The sequence below is a fragment of the Poecilia reticulata genome, linkage group LG15, assembly GCF_000633615.1.
Source record: "Poecilia reticulata strain Guanapo linkage group LG15, Guppy_female_1.0+MT, whole genome shotgun sequence".
NCBI classification, from domain to species: Eukaryota; Metazoa; Chordata; class Actinopteri; order Cyprinodontiformes; family Poeciliidae; genus Poecilia; species Poecilia reticulata.
In genome coordinates, this window is record NC_024345.1 from 13,019,128 (window position 1) to 13,039,350 (window position 20,223).

Sequence of the window (20,223 nt, forward strand, 5' to 3'; positions counted from 1 at the left end):
AATTTCCGTGCAATTCTATGTTACATGTTGTCGTTATGTTGTGGAAATCAGTATTCACTTTGACACTAAAAGGGTTCTGTTGTAAATGTTTTGGTCAAAAAAGACAAATTTAGTTAATCGTGATTAATTTGTAGCGGTAATACAACGTGTAAAACATCAAACAGGGTGAATAGTTCTTATAGACATTTCAAAGACACTGTAATTTGATTCTTCTAAGAAGAAATCATTAAATCATACTGTTAAGTTTTAATGCATTATTAGATGAATCTTTTACAGTACATGTGTATATTTTTTTAATTTTATTCTTGTCCTGGTCTTGCGTATCAGTTTCCTTTTGCAAGACAAATCTATGAGATGTGAAAAAATTCAAAAGGATTCGCACAGTTTCACCTGGCACTGTATCGCCTCTGATAACAAGGCATTTCCTCACCTAACATTCCTGTAACATAAACAAAAGTTAGGGCTTAAAATGGCCTCTGATATGTGCCACTTGAGTTAAAGTCTACATAAATGTGTGTGCTATGGCCTATTTGTTATAGTGATGCCGCACATTCCCAGCCAGGAGAGAAGTTTGTTTCATCTGTCACCCCCATCCTCGCAGTCTCCGCAAAAGAGCTAAGCTTTCAACTTTGAATTTACTCTCCAATTCCTTTTCTTTAGAGAACTGCTGGTTTTTGAAGAGAGGAGCTGGTATGTTATTTGTTCGGTATATTATAAGTATGAATTCAGTCAGTATTTTTGTTTTGTGTTGCACATCTCTTGGGAATTATGCAATCAAAGCAGATGCCTCAAGCAGTCTAGAAAGCGCCCCTTGTGAATAAGAGAAAATCTTGTACACAGCATTTTTTGTATGTGTGTATGAAGAAGGGGTAGGGGGTGGAGGGGGGCATGACAACAAAGCAAATATATGGCATTGTTCTTTGTGTCTTATACCCGTATTCTGCACCTTTTTTTAAAAAAAAAAGAGAAAAGAAAGAATCGAAGCATCGCGCCAGCACTCATTCCTTAAAAGAAGCATTTAAATACAAAGATAATTAGTGTGCATAAGGCAATGAAGTGCATAACTGCAGTTCATGCATCATTTTGACTGATGCAATGCAAGTTCAACCGTCAGCGCTCTATGTTGGAAAACAAGGTTTGAAGACGGCGCCGCTTGTAGAATTTCACGCCGCATAAACAGACGTTTCTCACTCAGAAAAACTGAAAACAAACACCGAAGAAGCATAGAGAGTATGAGAGCTTTGGCAAGACAGAGAGAAAGCAAAAAACAAAACAAAAAAAAAGTAAACACAGAGTGAGATACAAGGACAACAAGAGAAATATCATATACACTTTTAATGAGTGTGCCTGCCCCGAGCTTCTGTTTTTAATCACCTTTCCATGTGACATAATTTGCTGTGAGATTGTATATGCTTGAGGGACTTTCAGTTCTTGTCAACTCAAGAGCATTTGAAACAATCAATACCTGTCTATCCTGTGGCACACTCATAGTTGGCCATTAGGAAAGAGCTGCTTAAAGTAAGCTCAGCCAATACCATTAGCCCTAGCCTAAGGGCAGTTCCATGCCTTAGTCAGGGTAGGCACCTGCCCCCGTCACCCCCACCTCACCCCCTTAACCCCCTCCACCCCTCCCCCTACCATTAAGAACCTCCCCTGAGACATCATTTGGACACATCGGCCAAAGAGCACTTCTTTATTCCCTCTCTTTTCTTTCCCCGGCTCCACCAAAAATCAATACATCTCCCCTTTTTCTTATTTTCACAATTTTGCCTCAATATTATTCTCTCCTCGGCCAGAAACCAATGGACTTTGCTTTTTGTCTTTTCATCTACGATTTCCTGTGACTAATGTCTGCACATCTCACGTTTTAAGGTGAAATAATAGGAAAATGACTGAATTTCGTTGTTGTGCTGAGCTGAAACTTAGGAGGGGGGGAATACAGTCTCGTTTGGTACAGTTTAAGCAGAATAAATAAAAAAATGTTTACCTTATTTCTTATATTTTTATACACAGAGAACAGGTCCCCCAGCATGCTGTTGTGCTTAACTTCACTCATTTGTGTCTGACGCTAAATAAAGGAGACATCAGGACTCAGACATTTTCACAGCAATGAACAAACTTCTTATGTGTCAATGTTTCTCTAGTTCAACCACCAAACCCCAGAGAACAGAGACGCAAGCACACGGTAATTCTTCCTGACTGCTTCTAATTGTACAGCAGGCCCGATGACTCCACACAGTGCAAAGTCTGTGAACAAGTGTTTCGATTTAATGCCCTTAGAAGTGCAACGGTCACTCAGCTTTTTTTGTTTTGGCCCTTCCAACCCCCTTATTTCCTACTCTAAAAGAAAAACAAAAAAAAAAACAAAACAGTGGGATACTGCCCTAAATCTCGGTCAGTGCTGTTTACAATAATAACTCCGAAGAGTGATAGCCGGTTCCACAGCACTGGCGATTTTTGCGGCCGCAAGTATCGATCGGAGGGTCCTAATGAGCAGCCGCGGAGCTGTGGCTAATGGTGTTGTGTCTGGTGTCCGTGGTAAACGCCCACATTGAGATTATCATTCCCAGGGGGGAATAAGAAAGGTTTTGCCAGCCCAAGCCCTCAGGGTGTGAGCGACACACTTCAGGGGTCAAGGTAAACTATCAAATGAACAGCCAGACCTTTCACACCCCTACTTTAAGGGCTATACCATACTACACTCTCACAGAATCATTTCATACTCTTTGTAAAGTCATGCAAAGGCATGCTTTTTGATGTTTTTTTTTCCTTGTTTGCACATAGAACTGTAGATTATAATCCTACCACCCTGTTGCAACCATACTTTTTCCACTTTTTTCCTCTGCAGCAGTTGTAAAAAGCAATTACTGCTTCATTGATAGAGACCTCACCAAACTGTTATTAAGAGACCTCAAATGAGACCTAGCTTAACAGACTGATAATGGCTTATTTGACTTTTGAGATTGCCTTGGCACAAACACTCCGGTCCCTCTCTCGTACCCATGGTGGTCATTGTCCTTTGCTATGCATGGCCATTCTGGCAGTCTTGAGTGACGTCCAACAAGTTCAGCAGATTCACAATGTAAGTGCACACCAGGCGCTGCAGAGAATCTTGAAAGAAGAAGCTGGAACAGCATAATGAAGGGAGTTGTCGCTCCCTTCATATGCCCTGGTAGAAAATTAAACCTGATGTCAAAACCCATTTGGGAAGGGGAAACTCTTTATGTGTACAATGCTTTGTGGGTAATTAAGTTGTGGTCTAAACGCAGCAAAAATAAAAGTAAATAAAAAAATGCATGTTCATTGCAACAGCCTGCTCGCTGATTCAACAGACAGTTCCTCTGTGGATTTATGCTCAACAGTGTTCGGCTCGGGGTGCGTGCCGAGCATTAGTAGGGCACATTCTAATGAAGTCAAACCAATGCACAGCACCTCTCGGAGTCATGCCCTGTTTGGAGTCACACTTCCATGTCCTGGCAAATGCGGAGCATGTAAAACAGAACTGTCAATTATTCAACATGAACAGGAGGATGTATGGAGTGACATGGGGGGTGGACAGGGGCCTACTAAGCCTGGGGCAGATAGAGGGTACCACTTTGATGTGAGTGTGTGGGCCTGCAGAGTTACGCAAGGTGCACTGGGTAATCTGCTAAAAGCACCCCCAACCCACATCCAGCCTCTTTCGTCTTTCTTTCCCCTCCCTTTCTACGCCGGGACTCTCTTCTTGACTTCTTCAGTTTGTTCTCCCTCTAATACAAACTTTCTCAATCACCATCACTGCTCCAAACATGCAAAAAGAAACTAAGTACAGTAATGCATTGTTATGATAGGGTCTATAGTTAAATTGCTCTAAAACAGGCACACAAAAAAAAGCTCAGAAAGACACATTTAAAATGACACAACTCTTGAGTACCAAAATCATTACAGGCTTTTATTTTTAAAGATTCAGGAAAAAAAATAGCTGCATCCTACCAAAATCCATGGTATGAAGATCAAAATTCTGTCTTGGTTTGAGTTTTTGATTGTCCTCAACAATTTTTAAAGCTCACTCAGACATTAACAGGTTTCTTTACATAAACAACTTTAACTTTTAAGCCCCATTTTTCACATCTTTCCCTACACAGAGGGCTAAATGCATTCACTGCTTAATCTTGCTTAGGTTGTTATTCTTTTTTACTACATGACATCCTAAATACCAGTGTGTTACATTGTTAACATTTCAGAACCTTTACAAGCCTATGTTTTGTGTTTGTTTTGTAGTACTTTGTTATGTAATACTAGGACAATCACAACATTTTACTAAAATTACAATCTTAAGTTTGTGGTTGTAAAATTGTAGTTAATTTCAATCAATGTAAAAACATTTAATGACATTTAATCACACTGTCACAAGTCATGAAGTTGTGATTACGGCAAGGTACAGAATATCCAGAAATGTTGGTGAAATTAGAATACATATTTAGGCTACAAATTGCAAAATACCCAGCTGCAGGTTGAAAACACATCACATGAATCCTAATTTATATGCAATGGATTTTTTAGGGCTCTTAGAAAAACGGGGGTGAATAAAAATGCATGCTTTTAAAAAGGTGGTATTATTTACTCTACAGTAAAATCAAGTTACTATGCTACATTAAGTTATACAAATGCTTTGTGTATCAAACATGACTTAAAAGAAATCTGACTTTGTATTTTGATGCCTCAGTCTCAAGAAGCTCCTGATATTTCCAAGACTTCTCCTTCAGCATATCATTGCAACAATGCCTTTCCACTGTGCTGCTTACAACTATTCTTATGAGCACTGGACTGAGAAGTAGTTACTACTTAAAGCAGAAGCTCAGTTTCACCAAGGGTTGGCTAATTGCTGCTGCTAGTCTGGAGGAGCTGAGTGGGGAAGGGGAACTCTGAGGTGGGAGCTCTGCTAGACACCTTGTGAGAGCAAGAATTAAGGGGCCCTTCAATGGCTGCCAGCAGAGATTCAAGGATTCCTCAGACATGCATGAAGGAATCAAAACAATACTCCAGGTATGTTGTCGATGAAGAAATAATATTATGACATTATATAAAGCTCAAAAAGGTCACTTTCACATAATAACCCCTTTTTTTAATCTTCTCTAGTGCAAATTTAAAAGAGCATTTCACAATTTTACGCTTATTTGTGTTTGTCTACATAAAGTACTAATAATATACTTTGACATTTTTGGCTGAAAGGGGTGCTGGTTACTTTATTCGGTTTTGGTCAGGTGTAACGGTTGCAGAGTTTACATTGACAGGTTGAGATCACAAGACTTGAACCACAAAGTAAAGAACCCCAGCCAACCTTTAATGTTACACTATTAATTTCGGTTGTCCTGCACAAACAGCTGTTACATGTTTTGTGCGACATGCAGATGAACACATTCACTATGCGCTGATGCTCACGCAGTGATATCAAATCTTCCTTTGTTCATTAGCCAAACAAGAGCCAGCAGCACTTGTTACAGATAATAAAGTTGTGAATGGCTGATTTTGGAGAAATGGCGCTCCTGCCGTGTCACAGGAATGGCATTACTCATTTATACAATGAATACTAAAAGTTCCTCTCTCTAGAGCCTCCTCTCGTAGTCATACAATAGCAAGCTTAATTACATTAAGTTTTGAGAAGAGAGAAGTTAATGGATGACATTTTGCTACACCATGAGTGCTCCTTCCAATAACAATAGAAACCCAAATAAGACCTAATTAATATGCATAGCGAAGCCAATGAACTTAATTGTCAAGTTGCTTTTATCAACCTGTCAAAGGATTGACAATTAAAACAGCCTCCGTTAAAACTTTAATGAGAAGCAAGAAGGATAGAGGGATGATGAGGGAACAAAAAGATGCAAGCTTCATCCGTCATGAAAGACGCTGCAAGACAACTACCCATTATTATTTTCTATCAGGATAAAACTATGCAAATCATATTATGCATTTTTAAATAATGACTCAATGAGTAATATTTAATTTATCACCTATACTCTTAGAATGAATATTTAACGTTGTTTTTAAGTTGATGAATTCATCAGATAATCTACTGCTGAGCTCCAAGAAGAAGTCGTATTTCCTTTTACTGTCTTTTTTTTTTTCTTGCGATTGGAAACATTTTTATCCATCAAGAATGGATCAATTTTGATGTTTGACAAGTAAGTTTGTGGGAGGAGGGGATTGTTTTTTTTTTTTATAGGCCAGAGATCTTCCTCTTCTTGTAGCCCAAGTTGAGTTATAGTGTGTACTTGGACCTGAACGGGGGGGGAAAGGAGGCATTTCGACTTGAGTTTTTATCCCAACATTGACACCAGCGTGTCTGTGCTCCAGTGGGAAGGGAAAACTGCTGACTCACTCCCAGTGCGCTGGTTGTTGTTCTCCCTTACAGATGTGACCGTTAATAGGCCTGCATCCATAATCATTAGTGTGTCTCAGTGCACAGGTACCCGATGGGCCCCGTGCGTCTGCCATTTGGTCTCGGTTCACTGTGCTTGCCTGCAGATGTGAGCGACTCACACACCTGCTCAGGGGCTCTCAAACAGACCACCGCCATCCGTCACAGCTCACGCTACGCTTGCTCTGTCGGAACAAGGCCTTGGTTCCGGTCCAATGGCCCTTAGACTGTAGGTCAGCGGCCGTCTCTCGTGATGGACCCACCCTACCATGAATCATATTCTCTCGCTCCTTTATACCCACCCCGCTCTGTACAACCCAGCCCTCATTGCCCCTGTTCAAGATTTGCTCGTGCTTCAAATGGGCACTGAAGCGCACTGAAGTAGCTCAGGTGAGCTAGGTGAAGAGAGCGCCTCAAAGAGAGATAAACTAATGATCATGTTTTCTCACATCACACACTCCCCTGAAAATAAAACACAATGCACTCCATAAGAAAAGAATCAAAAAGAAAAAAAAAAAAAAAGTAGCTCTCCATTTGGGTCTTTCACGGGCATCAGGCCATGCTTCACACTACATTTGTTGATGTGTGCATGCATGTGCACGTCTCTTGCCATCCCGCCTCCCATCAACTCCTAATGAGGCCAGCTGGCTCTCTGCTCGGACCAAACCAAACTGGAGACAGCACAGACCTGGCTCTCTCTGCCTTGTACACCCCTCCTCCCAGAAGCCCGACGCCCACCGTTCCCTGTCCTCCAGATATCTTGGAGAACCATGGACGCCTGAGCACACGAGACAGATTTGGAAATGGCCAGAGTGTTTGTGTTAAAAATCTTCAGCGTCTCCATTATCCTGTTGCCAGGGCCCCCCCAAAAAATGAAAAGTCCAAAAAAGTCTGCAACTCCAAACCTGCCTCATCAGTTACCCACTGCTACACTGTTTTTCCGCATCCTACAACAGAAGCGGTGAAGCTGAGGTGTGGTGTAGAACAGTGGAAAGGAGGAAATACCCCGAGGCACAGTCATGGGAATATTGTAACTGACTATGGAAACAGAAACATGGCCAGTGTTACATACGGTCTACCCAGAGTAACTACAATAACAATTCAGACAGATAAAACACAGCCCGTCCAACATGTCATAATGCGCAAAAAAGAAATCAACTGCAACAGATTTAATTTTAACTTTAATGTCCATTGTGTCTCCGCGGATTTCTTTTAAATTTTATTATCATGAAGATAATTTTTTTTTATTAGACTGCCGCAGTTAGTTTCACTGCAGACTAATTAGAGCTATTTCCCATTATTAACAAGTATTATTGTTGATATGGGCCAAAGAGGTCTGCAGAGACACATGTATTGTCCAGACTGTTTCTTGGCATTCGGTTTCGTCCATGTGGGTGAGTAATTCCAACTCTCTCGCAATGTCTCCTTGACAACTAACAATTATACTCTGTAGCTCAAGCTAGCAGCACAAGAAATCACACATCACAATTCTACATGCATGCTGAGAGAGCATTACCATGTGCATGCATTAACAAATACATACACTCACACATGCGGATGTGCTGGCACACAGACAATTTGTCTATACATGCATAAGTATGCATGCATCAATTTGCATACAAAACAAAACAAGAAAAAAGATATGAAAATACACGAGTAGTGCTCCCTGTCCGATCCATGCAATCTCCTGCCAGGTCTCGCTCACTTTAGTGTGGAGACAGCAAACTGTATGTGAGTTTTTTGCCCAGGAAGAGAGAGTGGACCAGGGGGAACACCTTAACAGGTAGCCCTGGGGTGCTTGCCAGAGTTCGGTCAGCCAGAGGGAGTGAGTGGCTCTGGGAAGCCGTACCACCACTATCCTCTCTGTCCACTGATTATGAAGCAGGTCCCAGACGGGTGCCTTTAGGAACCCCCCAGGCTACTCACAGCCTCCTTCTCCTCTGTTACAGGATCTGTCGCTGGGGGATTTGACTGAAGTGTGAAGAGGGGTGTGTATAGGAGACATGCTGAGAATTCCAAATAGGTACGTGCTGATTTCATTTGTTGTCTTGCTCTTAAGTTTTGTTCTGGTTAAAGATTTGTCGAGATGACAGGAAAATGACGGCATTTATCATCTGCGTGAGATCGATTTTCAGAACGTTTTAATTTCAACTTGTCTGTTCCCCAGATAATCTGGCACATTCTAAGCTGTTGATATACTCCAAATAAATATAAAAAATGTCCTGTTTAGTATGTGCAACAAGAGCTAGGAGAAAAAGGTCTCAACACTGGGGCTCAACTATAACCCTGTCTTGAGTTATGATGACGTCCCAAGTTTGGAAAAGCCCTCTGGCTTCAGACATCTTTGACATCATATGTGTGTGTTGTTTTTTTTTGTGTGTGTGGGCAAAAAATAAAACTCTTTGCAAAAGCCCTCCCAAAAAACAGAAAGAAAAAAAATCATAACTAATGAGCCCATTTAGCGCCCAGCACCTGACTTTGGCCCGTGATCTCCGGGAGACATTAGAGGCAATTTGCCATCGACTTCAGGGCTCTTGTCCCAAACGTTATCAATGAGCTTGTCAGGTACAGACCTAACCTCCCTTTGTTTCCTCCTGCACCCCCCTTCTTTCTGCTCCAATCCCCCGACCTGCTCCCTGGGCCCCTGAAGAGGAACCAGCGGCATGATGTCACACACCTGTTTGGCTGGAGGCTGTGGCCTGGCGACGCTCGAAGCCGTGGGTGTCGCGTTGGCACCCCTCTTTTCCCCCTTGTCGCTGCCTGCTACGCCCCGTGGATGTGTCAAAATGGCAGATGATGGTTGGGGTGTGTGCAGCTGCTTGGGAAGAGGAGTGCCAAGGGCGCTCATTTCCTGCGGTGAGTTTTAATTTGCTCTACCCGTGTCTTCTGAAGAACCCTACCCCCCCCAACAACAACACACTCACACAAACACACACTGATCTATTCTTCTAAACTTACCTCATCACGCACTGACTCGCAATAAACACACACGCTGTATACAAATCTGCCACCACCCAGGGGGACAGACGCCCAAATAGAGGTGAAGTGCGCAGGAGGAGTGAGGTGTGTATGTGCGCGTTCGGTTGGAGGGGTGTCAGACTTTAGTTTTGGAAGCGCACTTTTTCTTGAAACTTTCTCAGATGATCTAACTGCATGTACGAATCACTCCTCAGAAGCGTTCAGCTGGGTAAAAAGAGACAAGTCAGGAAAAACTGCTGAGAATATGCAGCTAGCATCACTGCAATATGCAAGGGGTCCATGTCTCCTGACATCTGCTGTGCAGTTGTCACCGGTAACTTAAATCCCCATTGATCAGACGGCAAGAGTGAATTTGTGCTGCTGTTTTTCTCTAACTCCCACTTTGCGAACAAACCCATTTTCACACGGGGCACAGGCATATACCTGACAGTTACACCCAAACAAGCCTTGCTGTTTACTCGAGAACAAACACACAGACGCCAACCAGCAAATCTATTCTCAATACACACATCACCCTAGACGTAAAGAGATTCAATTTTCGCCTACCGGGAGTGTTTCCATTTTTTTTTTTTTTTTTTTTTTAACGCAACAATTTTTTCCCTGTCTCTCCTGTGTCAAGACAGCTGCCTTTGATGTTAGCATCTAATATACAGGGCTAAAAAACTATAGTTTGCTGTGAGCTGACAGATAAAACAGTGCAAGACGCCATTACCCCACAAAGTGGAATAATGAGGAGACCTGAACACACAGAAGACAGGAGCCCAGTTGAATTACCGTGGTCTCTCATCCAAGGTGGGAGCTTTTTGACAGCTTTCCAGGCAGCACAACACATTACCATACTGACGCTGCTCTGTAGTGCCAAAGAAAAGCTTTGATGAAAACATAACTGGGAAACTGGGAAATCTTTAAATGTGTGAGAGCGCGTTTGTGTGCGGGAAAGGTGCTTGGATGCATGCATGCATGCATGCTTTTCCCGCTCGCGACTTTGTGTGAGCGTGCACGTGTGCATGCATTCATGCGCGTCCTTAAGTCCCCCTTTTTTTTTTGTAACTAAAAAGACAAGGAAACAATGGAAGAACCAAGTAGTGTCAAGCAGCAACTTTATGTTCGCTAATTACTAATCGGATACTGTAGGAGTGTCTTCCTTCTGGCAGACACGGGGGCTTCCTGTTTTTTAAATTATTTTCATGTTGATGATTCAGTTGGATTATCAAAGCGTCAAATCCATCTGACAATACGTCTGAAAGAAATTCTTCAAGTGATGAGTGATGATAGTGATCCGGCCAAATTTATTCTGCCGTTTCATTAATGTGGCTAACTACTTAGTTATCCATATTCTAACAGAGTAGGCTTGATGTTAGATCTTTGGCAAGGACACCCTGTACTGAGTTTTGGCACGGTACTGTGCCGCAGTATGCTGCTGACTCTGGGTCTTAACGACAGGCTAAACGAAGCGGGCGTTACGGCCCCCTGGATAGGTCATTACTCGTCCGTGGCCAAGAGCTAAACTGGAGCAGGGCTTTTTAAAGAGGGGAGCAGGTGTGTTTCACCATAGGGGCTGGAGCCGGCCCAAGACCAAACAGCCTTAACGGTCTTTATCTCCTTCATAATGAGGCCACGCTCTCCACACACCCGAACTCTGCCCACATGGACTAATGCTGGAGGTATGGAGACCCGGCCCTCCCCCTGGTTAAATGGTGACACTTTGAAAATGACCCGTGCCCAAAGCAATGGCAAAACAGCGGCGCGTCATGAATGTCTATAGATGCGAAATGATTTGCCACCATGCAGTTTAATGTGAGTTAGTGAGATATTTAACCCAGTTAATTATCAAAACTCCCTTTGTAATCGGGGGAAAAAAATACCTCTGAGTATGCAAGTGGTGTGTTAACCTTTTTCTTATTTAAAAGTAATGGTTTAAATACAGAGCCTTGTAAAAGTATTTATACTCCTTGAACTCTGTTGCATTTTGTCGTGTTTTGACCTCAAACCTTGTGATAGCTCGGGAGAATGTAGCGAGTTATTGTATAATGTAAGGAATATTATCTATGGTTTTAAAAGTATTTAACAAAAAACATAAAAAAAAAATAAAAAAAAAACCTCTGGAGGAGCTACATAAATCCACAGCTCAGATCGGTGATTCATATCCACCCCACATGCCTTACATTTATTACCCAACATCAAGAAGAAGTCATGGTTAGAAAACATTAAAAGTCCAATTTAAAGTTTGCCACAAGTCGTTTAGGGGACACAGAAAAGGTTCAAAATGTAACTTTCTGGATTACATGCAGAATGCAAAGTGTGATACAAATTAACAATGGACATGACCCTGAGCACTTTCCAACCTTACCACTAACACCTCTGTAAAGAATGGTAGTGGCAAGAAGAAGCTGTGGGGATCCCAGTGAGAGTGGTTGTGACTAAAAGACTGCTCAAGACTTGAGAAGAAAGTCTTGAAAACTGCTTTCAAAAACACTTTTCATTCAGTCAAACTGACCTGCTTTGGCAATAATGTTCAGCTTGTAATTGCATACAAAGGAAGTCCTACAAGGGTGTGCGAAGAGAGAAGCTTAAAGATGAGCATGCAAATTGTGGTAAGACATTAAATAAAACAAAAAAGTTTGTGCTCACATAATACCCCCTGTAAAATACTTTGATGTTTCTGATCATATACATATAAAAAAAAAAATGAACACGCTTGCAGGTCATTACAAGCCTATTATGAAAACAAAGCACCTTTGAGTGTGCAAGTGCATTAACCTTTAAATTTTATTATTCCAAATAAAAGTTTTAAATGCCTGTACATCACAAATGATTTGCTGGATTTGTGTGTGTGTGTGTGTGTGTGTGTGTGCGTGCGTGTGTGTGTGTGTGTGGTTTGGGGTGTGTTTTTTTATGCCTGTGTGAGTGTGTCTGAGTGGTATTGTCCCTCTCCTTTTTCACCTGTCTGAGTAGGTTCTCTCGTATGGTCCCTGTGCTCCCCACAGTCTTCTCAGCCCTGTCAGCCGAGTTGAACTTGATCAACATCAAACGGCATAGCATTCAAAAGTATTAGTGTTCTCTGTTGATGGGGCCTCTTGCTATCACAAATCAGTCCCCGAGCTACTTCATTATTTATCCCTAATTCATCAGTGTTGTCTCCTCGCACACGGGCAGTAATGCACACACATATAGAAAGAATGTGACCGTACACACACACACACGCATGCACGCATGCACACAGAGGACACACGCTGCACATCAGCACATTAATCTCTGCTTACCTTCTACCAGAGCTTTTATCATCTTAGTTTAGTTAAAATACTATTTTTTTTTCTATTCTACTATTTCTCCTCTCCTTTTCCCAGGTCAGTGAAAGCAAAAAAAAAGGAGGAAAAAATCCTGAGGCGTGATTAGGTTCCTTCTTGTACTTTTTAAACGCTGATTATTGCAGGGACCCCGACAGGCCTTGTGTTTTTCTCCAAGCATTCTGGGGATGCGAGTCCGAAAGTAGCCCCCATGGTGCCATGACCTCTGACCTAGCGTGGGCGATCCCACCAGATGTGGAGTGTGTGCCGGGACAGTGGCGAGGGGCAGCTCGGTCTCACGCGGGGAGGCCCTGTCTCCCCAAACTGCCACAGAGAGCATGGCCAGAGGGGTTCTGTCAGCACCATTATCAATCATACTCCCTCCCTGTCTCTTTCTCTCTTTCTCTTCTACTTTTTCCTCTTCTCACACTCTCTCTTTTGCACCATTTCCTTTTTGCACTGTCTCTCACTTTAACTCGTTGGCTTTATTTCTCTGTTCTACTTTCAGCTTTTGTTTTTCCTCTCTTTATTTTATTTTATTTTTTTCAGAAAGTCCATGTTGGCTGACAGCCCTTTTCACTCACATGCACACCTTCAGTTTACACAGTCCTTTACTCTAACCTTCTCTTTGAGTTTTCTTTTCTTCCTTTAAGACCTTAATATTTTTCATCTGTGCCTTACCTGAGTCCCTTTCGGTCTTTAAATGTTTTTTCATTGTCCTTAGAATTGTAAAAGTAAAAAAGTCTAGAGACAAATTATATAATTTAAAGTTTCGAAACTGTTGTTAATGATGTAATGTGACTTAGGTGAAGAGAAAACATAATATAAAAAAGTGCAATTGCAATTCAATCTCTGGTCTTTGTGAAAGGTTGACCTGTCAATACCAGTTTTAGCTAAATCTATATTATAATACCCTTTAGAATAATACATGATATTAAAGAAAATATGTATCTTTAACTTTCTTCTCCCAAAGGAGTTTCCAACTATGTATATAAAATTCTATGTCACACCATAAGGGAGTGACAGTAAACGTTTAATACAAGATTTTGCTATTATTTTAAAACAATTTATTTAAAACAAATTTATTACAAACCGTATTGTCTTTTATTAACAATCAGTGTAGTTAGGGCAACTATAAGTACAAAATTAGTTGTAACCATTTAAATTCCTGGAGAATGAAGATCCTTACTTTAACTCTAAGATCTCATAAAACTTGTAAACATTTCTAAAACCAGCATGTTCCATGTAGAGATGAGCCGATTGATTAAACCGGGTTGCAGAAAACACAGAGACATACCAATTACATTATTTTCCCTTCTGATTTTCAGAGTTTGCAAAACTTTGATCTGTCATTCCTGAATTCTGTAAGAACTGTAATAAAATATAAAAGAAACATTCAAAGTATGAGTGCTTAAAGCTGTCAGAAATTATTTGGATTAGAAGAGGGGTCAACAAAATGAACACAAAATGTTTGTGCAGAGTTTTCAAATGACTTTTGAAGAAACCAAAAATATTCCAAAGTGAAAATTGAATCAATTGATGAAAAAACATGCAATTATCCATACAGAAATGTATCAATCAGAATTCTGTGGCCAGTTTTAAAAAACTTTTTCTTTTTTTTTTGTAAAACTTTGATCTTGCCAATACCAATCCTTGATGACTCAGATTTTCTGTAATAAAATAATATTCTCAGATTTTTTTTTTTAGTTAATGGTCATTATTAATAATTCTGTGCAAGAAAAAGAGAGATTGACTTTTGCATCCTATGTTAGCTATTAGCGTGATTAGCATGGCTAGCATTCGTAAAATGGCAGTTGTGTAAATATCCAGAGAAAATGCTTCCTAAACCCTGAGGTTTGTTAAAAGTTACCAATATTTACAAATCTTGTTTTATGAGTGGAACACGGATGAAAAATGTTGAACAATTATTGTGTAATCTATCTGTATTCTGAAAACAAATTGTCATGATAATAGATCAGTCACCCTATGATAATCATAAGCTCTATTTAAAGATATCTCTGTAAATTCTAGAAAGAGTTAGACTTGCTTTTTTTTCTGTTTGGTCCATGAACTCACCAATAAATGCTGTTCTTTCAAAACGGATCAAGACTAATTCTCATATCTGTGTTTGTGAGGCTCTGACTACTAACAAAGATATATTCTTATGCAAAAACTGTGATGGATTTGCAAACTTTTTTATTGCCCTTTATTATCAGTAATAAATATTGTGAAAATAAATATTGTGACAACATTTTAAGAAAGAACACCTGAAATTCATAATAAAGGTTGAAATCTGAAACAGATCAAACAGAGCACCTTACCTGCACTGCATTCAGCCTTCCTGTTATCTGCGTTAAGTCTTCCTCTCTCAATTTCCTACGCCTCCACCAGTTTACTTTTAAATAGGTAATTTGATGTTTGTGCTTCCTCTGTTTTCATTTTGACAATGAAAGCAGCTCACTTAGAGTTTTCTTCACACAGCAACACTGTCCACACGGAAGAGTGGTTGTCAACATGACTTGATAGGAATCAACTAATTTATTTTTTATAATTTTCTACATTTTAGTTTTCCTGCTAATAATCAGTCAGGACAGATTATTATGAAAGAAATGCCTGGATCTAATTACCAGGGAGCATTTCTGATAAAAAAAAACAAAAAAAAAAAACAGTGACAAATATTATACAAAAAAAAAATAAAAAAAAAAAACTTCCCAAGATTAAGTTTGAAAATAAGTTTATCTTCGAGACTAGTTATTTACTGCAATAGGCGATGGAGGCAGGGGTCATGATTTGAGGAATGGATGCCAGTTGTCCCTGCCATCCGGCGCGAGGTGTTTTCTGACACATGGCACTTTGAAGGGCCCCCAGTTCCTCCTATTGCTGCGATCCTTTACATCTGCAATCAGGGCAAATGGGTTACAGCCAGCACAACAGACAACAACTAAATAAACAACATACCTGGGGTGGATCCCCTCCAATTCCGGACTGCCAGTCTGGCTTTGGTGCATTTTTAAAACATCACTAGGTAATTGAACTCGAACGTTCACACTGACACATTTGCATGGAGTAAAGAGGAAAGGGTGGGCTGTGGGAGGGGGGGGTTGGAGTAAGCAATGAGCAGCTGGTACGCACCAGTACGACTCCGGCTCAACCAGTCCTTCTGACTTCATATGTAGCACTTAATTGGTTCCCAAGGCAAGAATGAAATATTTAGCTCGCACGTCCTTTAAAATGCGATTGATTTTGATCTGACAGCTGTGCCTGTCCCGCGCGAGGGAGTGAGTGAGCGAGAGGAGAGGGCTGTCTGGGCTCGTTGCCTGAGAATAGCACGACAACACCCACTCGCCCACCACACAAACACCGCTATATTGCCACCGAATGTAAAGGATCACTCATGGATGCCATATGCTTTCAACTAAAGCCTCTTTTTAAACCCCTCTATTTAACCTTTTAGATAGAACAAGCTCTGAGCTTTGGACGATCATGAGAGAAAGCTGCTTCTTTATCTCTGCAAGTTCAAAGCACAGATGCCCAGTGAATAAAACGCTCACACAGTGTCACAAATAACGATTAAACTGCGATATAATCTAAAATTAATTGTCGGCTCTGACAAAGTTTCAAACAATAGGAAAAAAGAAACATCAGTTTTAAATAATGTAAAAGTACAGCATAAATCCGACTAAGCAGTAACATTGTCAGCATAGGTGCTGCAATAATACCCCTACTAAAGTGAAGCAGATATCCAATCAAATTGGATTAATGTCATTAATTATGCGACAGAGCTGAACGACGCACGGCAATGGTGTGGTCACGCCATAACATGATAGAAATGCATTAAATAGAAAACCTGCTCTGGATCCATAGCTGGGAACCTCCCCCCACTGTCAAATTGACTAAGCTGCAAATTACGTACAAACGGATATATCCTTTATATAACAGCAGTGATTTTCTCCACTTTATCCTACCTGTCAAGCTAAGAACATCACAGGCTAATTCTTTATTAAGTGAAAGGGCAACAGGGACCCGATGATCCAATTTAAGTACATTGGGCAGAATAGAAGACTAATTAAAACCCATATTTTTACATTATTAATTTTGGAACTTCACTTTTAATGAATGTGAAATGACAGGCCTTCCATTTATACACACATACTCTTTGGGCTGCTCAACAAGGGAATAAGAGTTACGGGTATACTGCAGGGGCCAAGAGGAATTTTTTAGCATCCATGACAGACTTAATATCAAACTTAGACAAAGGTGCACGTGGCCAACTTCTGCATCACAAACACGGCTTTCGATTGAGCGCACGGGCTTGAAGCCGTGCGTTGTCAATTCGGGCACTGCTGTGAGGGCTTGAGACAAAAAAGTAATCAGGACGTCTGTTGCCAGGGGTGCAACCTTGTCACTTAGCCCTCATTCTTCCATTTCAGCACCTGGAGAAAGAAGCAGAGTGAGGCACCTATGTGTCGTTTTAATGACGTGTCCCATTTACAGTCACCACTGTTTTTAGCAACATCACTATTAATTGTCCATAATGCCCTCTAATCAGGTCATGACCCCATTTCAGTGTCAACTTTCATTATTTTTGATTCTACAAGAAAAAGAGAGAAAAAAAATATATATTTCAGCAACGGAGCACTAGTTCAGTTTGGAGCATTAGTTTTTCGTAATTTTTAAAAGAAAGATTTTTCTGAAAGTATATTTCGTGATACATATCACACATTCAAAAACAACTAAAGTGAATTAAACCAAATATAGTAAAATGCATCCTGTGTTTACCCCTCGTACAAAAACCATTCTTTCTGCTCACTTTCCATTCCCCACAGGCCAACACATCCTCACTTCCACAAATAGGAATGAGTCAAAGGGCAGCGAGTTTGCAAAATTGAGTCAAATATACAAAACAGCAACATTTAATGGCTTTTCTTTTTTTTCACACCAAGTGACCCCTACATGGAAACCGATCTTTTTTTTCTTTTTTTTTTTAACTCCGGTTTCAGGAAACTCTTGGAAGGCAAAAGCAACATCCTGAGTTGGTGAGGAGACAGGAGAGGTGCTGACATGCCGACAGGCAGGGGATCCTGGGAAAAGCCACAGACAGGAAGAGCCTGACTGACTTTGACCCCCGGGGTCAAGGCTGGGGGCTCGGCAACTGAAAGATGTTTCCAAGCCACGCTCAGACTATCGCGGCGTTTTACAGGAAATAGCTCCAAAATTACTGTATGCTGTTAAAATGTGGGAGATCTTTTATTGCTCGCTCTTTTGTTTTTGTTCTTTGTGACATAAAATGTGTTTTGGCCCTGAGCTATATTTGACTTGTTTGTTTGAGGGTTATTGTATGTAATTGATTTCAACTCAAGTCTACTTCCCATCCTTTTTAATGTAAAAACAATTCTCTTTTTTTTCTCCTTACTAATAGAATTACAGATGAAGACATTGTCAAGATCCACGTGACAAACTACTCCTGTCTGTGACGTGCTTTAAATAAAGGGAAGTTTCTCTACTTTTTAGGCTTTTGTGTCGTGAGTCTCCAAAGGCCCTTTACAGTTAAATCAAATTGGGTGAGGGGAGATTGTCCTTTTTCCAGTCCTGCAGAAAGACCCATAAATCAAGGCATCCATCGTTTGTCACATCTCTGTCTAAGGCTTTCCAACTCTGACTTTCTTTTTTTTTTTTTGGGAAAAAATGTATCCATCACCCCATCGAGTGGCCGGCAGCTTCAGCGATCGATGGGCGCGATGTACCCTCCCTCTCGGCCTGCGCGCAGCTCTCTCTGCGTGGGAAGGAGTAAGAGGAACCTCATTTTAGCTGGTTTTAGCCTCAGGCCACTACTGTGATTTTACCCCATGCTCCTGGCCTGACGTCATTAAAGATGCATGATGATGGATACCATGAAGTCAACCTCTCCGAGGGGGTTTTGAGGTGGAGGGGAAAAAAAAGAAAGAAAAAAAAAAGGAAAAAAAAATCTTGCTTGTTTTTCAGATCACACTAAGAATAAATCAAGACTGTTTAAATGTGGAGGTTGCAACTGGATGCATGTGACTAATCTTTCAATGCACATCAGAGGAGCAGAGAAACCCAGGTATCTTAATGGTGAAGCGTGTTTTGGCCAGTTGGTGGTGCTCCTGTCACAGTGAATTCGCAGGCCTGGATGCGGTGGGATTCGCATAAAAACACGCTCCTCTCGTCGTATCCAAGCCCAAGCAGGCCAGAGAGGCGGAAGATAACAATGCAGATGCAGATTTTAGGAGAAGGCAGATTCCAGAAAACTGTTCAGAATGTGTTAACGTTTTGCTTCTTCTACATTTAGAAACATTTATATTCTAAAACCAAATTTGGATCACTTCACTTGTCTTTTTTTTTTAAACATTTCCAATTTTTTCTTCCATACACTTATTCCTGTTTATAGAGCCATCATATTAATGGTCTCATACTCTTCCAAATTGAACTATGAAAAGGAAAAAAATATATATATTCATACGCATGTTAATTTATTTTACATTTCCAAATTCAATGTGAATAAGAAATGTGCAAATTTACAGGCATGTAAGCGTTTTATTTCCATGCAACAGATGCGATGAAAACTATTTCTCTGCAGCCGTCTATAGACACAGAGAGTGTGTGATATCTTGTGAGGAATCAGAGGCTCTCCGAAGGGAATGACAGTGGAGACATTTGACAGCTGTGCTCCACAGGTTCAAAGGTCATGTCAAGTCCTGGATGAACGCAAGGTAAAATGCTTCAGAGGGCCCGCGCCGGTCAATGGGTATCGTTTGCCTCAGTAGCAAACAGGGCTCGCGGTAATGGGACCTCAGTCATGTGTCAACGCCTGGAAGAGAAGTCAAATACCACGAGACAGCGTTTAAATCGTCCCAAAACAAAAGGAAAAAGTGAGAAGATTGAACTTTTAAACTCCCCAATTTATAGCTTAAAGGTGTCATATGCATGGGGATCTCTCCAGGTAGCATCCATTATCAGTCAACACCTCTCTCTTTCACTCAATCTCTTCCACTTTCTCCTTTTACTTTCTTCATCCCGCCCTCCCCTCTCTGGGCTGGAGCGCTAGCTGCAGTTTCCAACGTCTGCCTTAACCGGCGCGGCCCCGCGCCGTCCCTGCTGGGGAGTAGAATCCGGCCCCCTCACTGGAAGACCCTGAAATAAGGCCTTTATCAGTCAACCCCACACAGTATCAGGGGGCCTCCCGCTCCTCCGGCAGCCTCTGATGTGAAGGAGAGATGGACAGAGCTCTGTGGTCCTTTGGTCGAGCACCAGAACAGGATTCAACCCATTGTACCATTCAAATTAAGCAGGCATCAAAAGGGGGAAAGAGGAAGCTGTTGTTGATGTATTGTCTCGTGTTATTTTAACCGGCTTAACTCAAGCCTCTTCATGGTGGAGTGTTGTGGCGCTGGATGCCGATGATGATAAGTGGTGGATTCTGTGTTAAGACTGCTAAGCTGTTGTGCTGGCTTGAGCGGAGGGGAGGCTCTGGCGGCGCTGGCTGCTGCAACTGATTTTGGCTGTGGTTGAACCGTTTCAATAGGTTACCACGGATTT

General features: G+C 41.2%; 1 long non-coding RNA gene across 1 annotated transcript; it reads left to right on the plus strand.

Annotated features, from left to right (window-relative positions):
- The first annotated feature begins 8,365 nt into the window (after nucleotides 1–8,365).
- LOC108166951 (uncharacterized) lies at nucleotides 8,366–17,982 on the plus strand. The gene is made up of 3 exons (XR_001777344.1): nucleotides 8,366–8,423; nucleotides 9,051–9,256; nucleotides 17,667–17,982. It is a non-coding gene; the product is annotated as an uncharacterized LOC108166951 (long non-coding RNA).
- The last annotated feature ends 2,241 nt before the right edge of the window (nucleotides 17,983–20,223 follow it).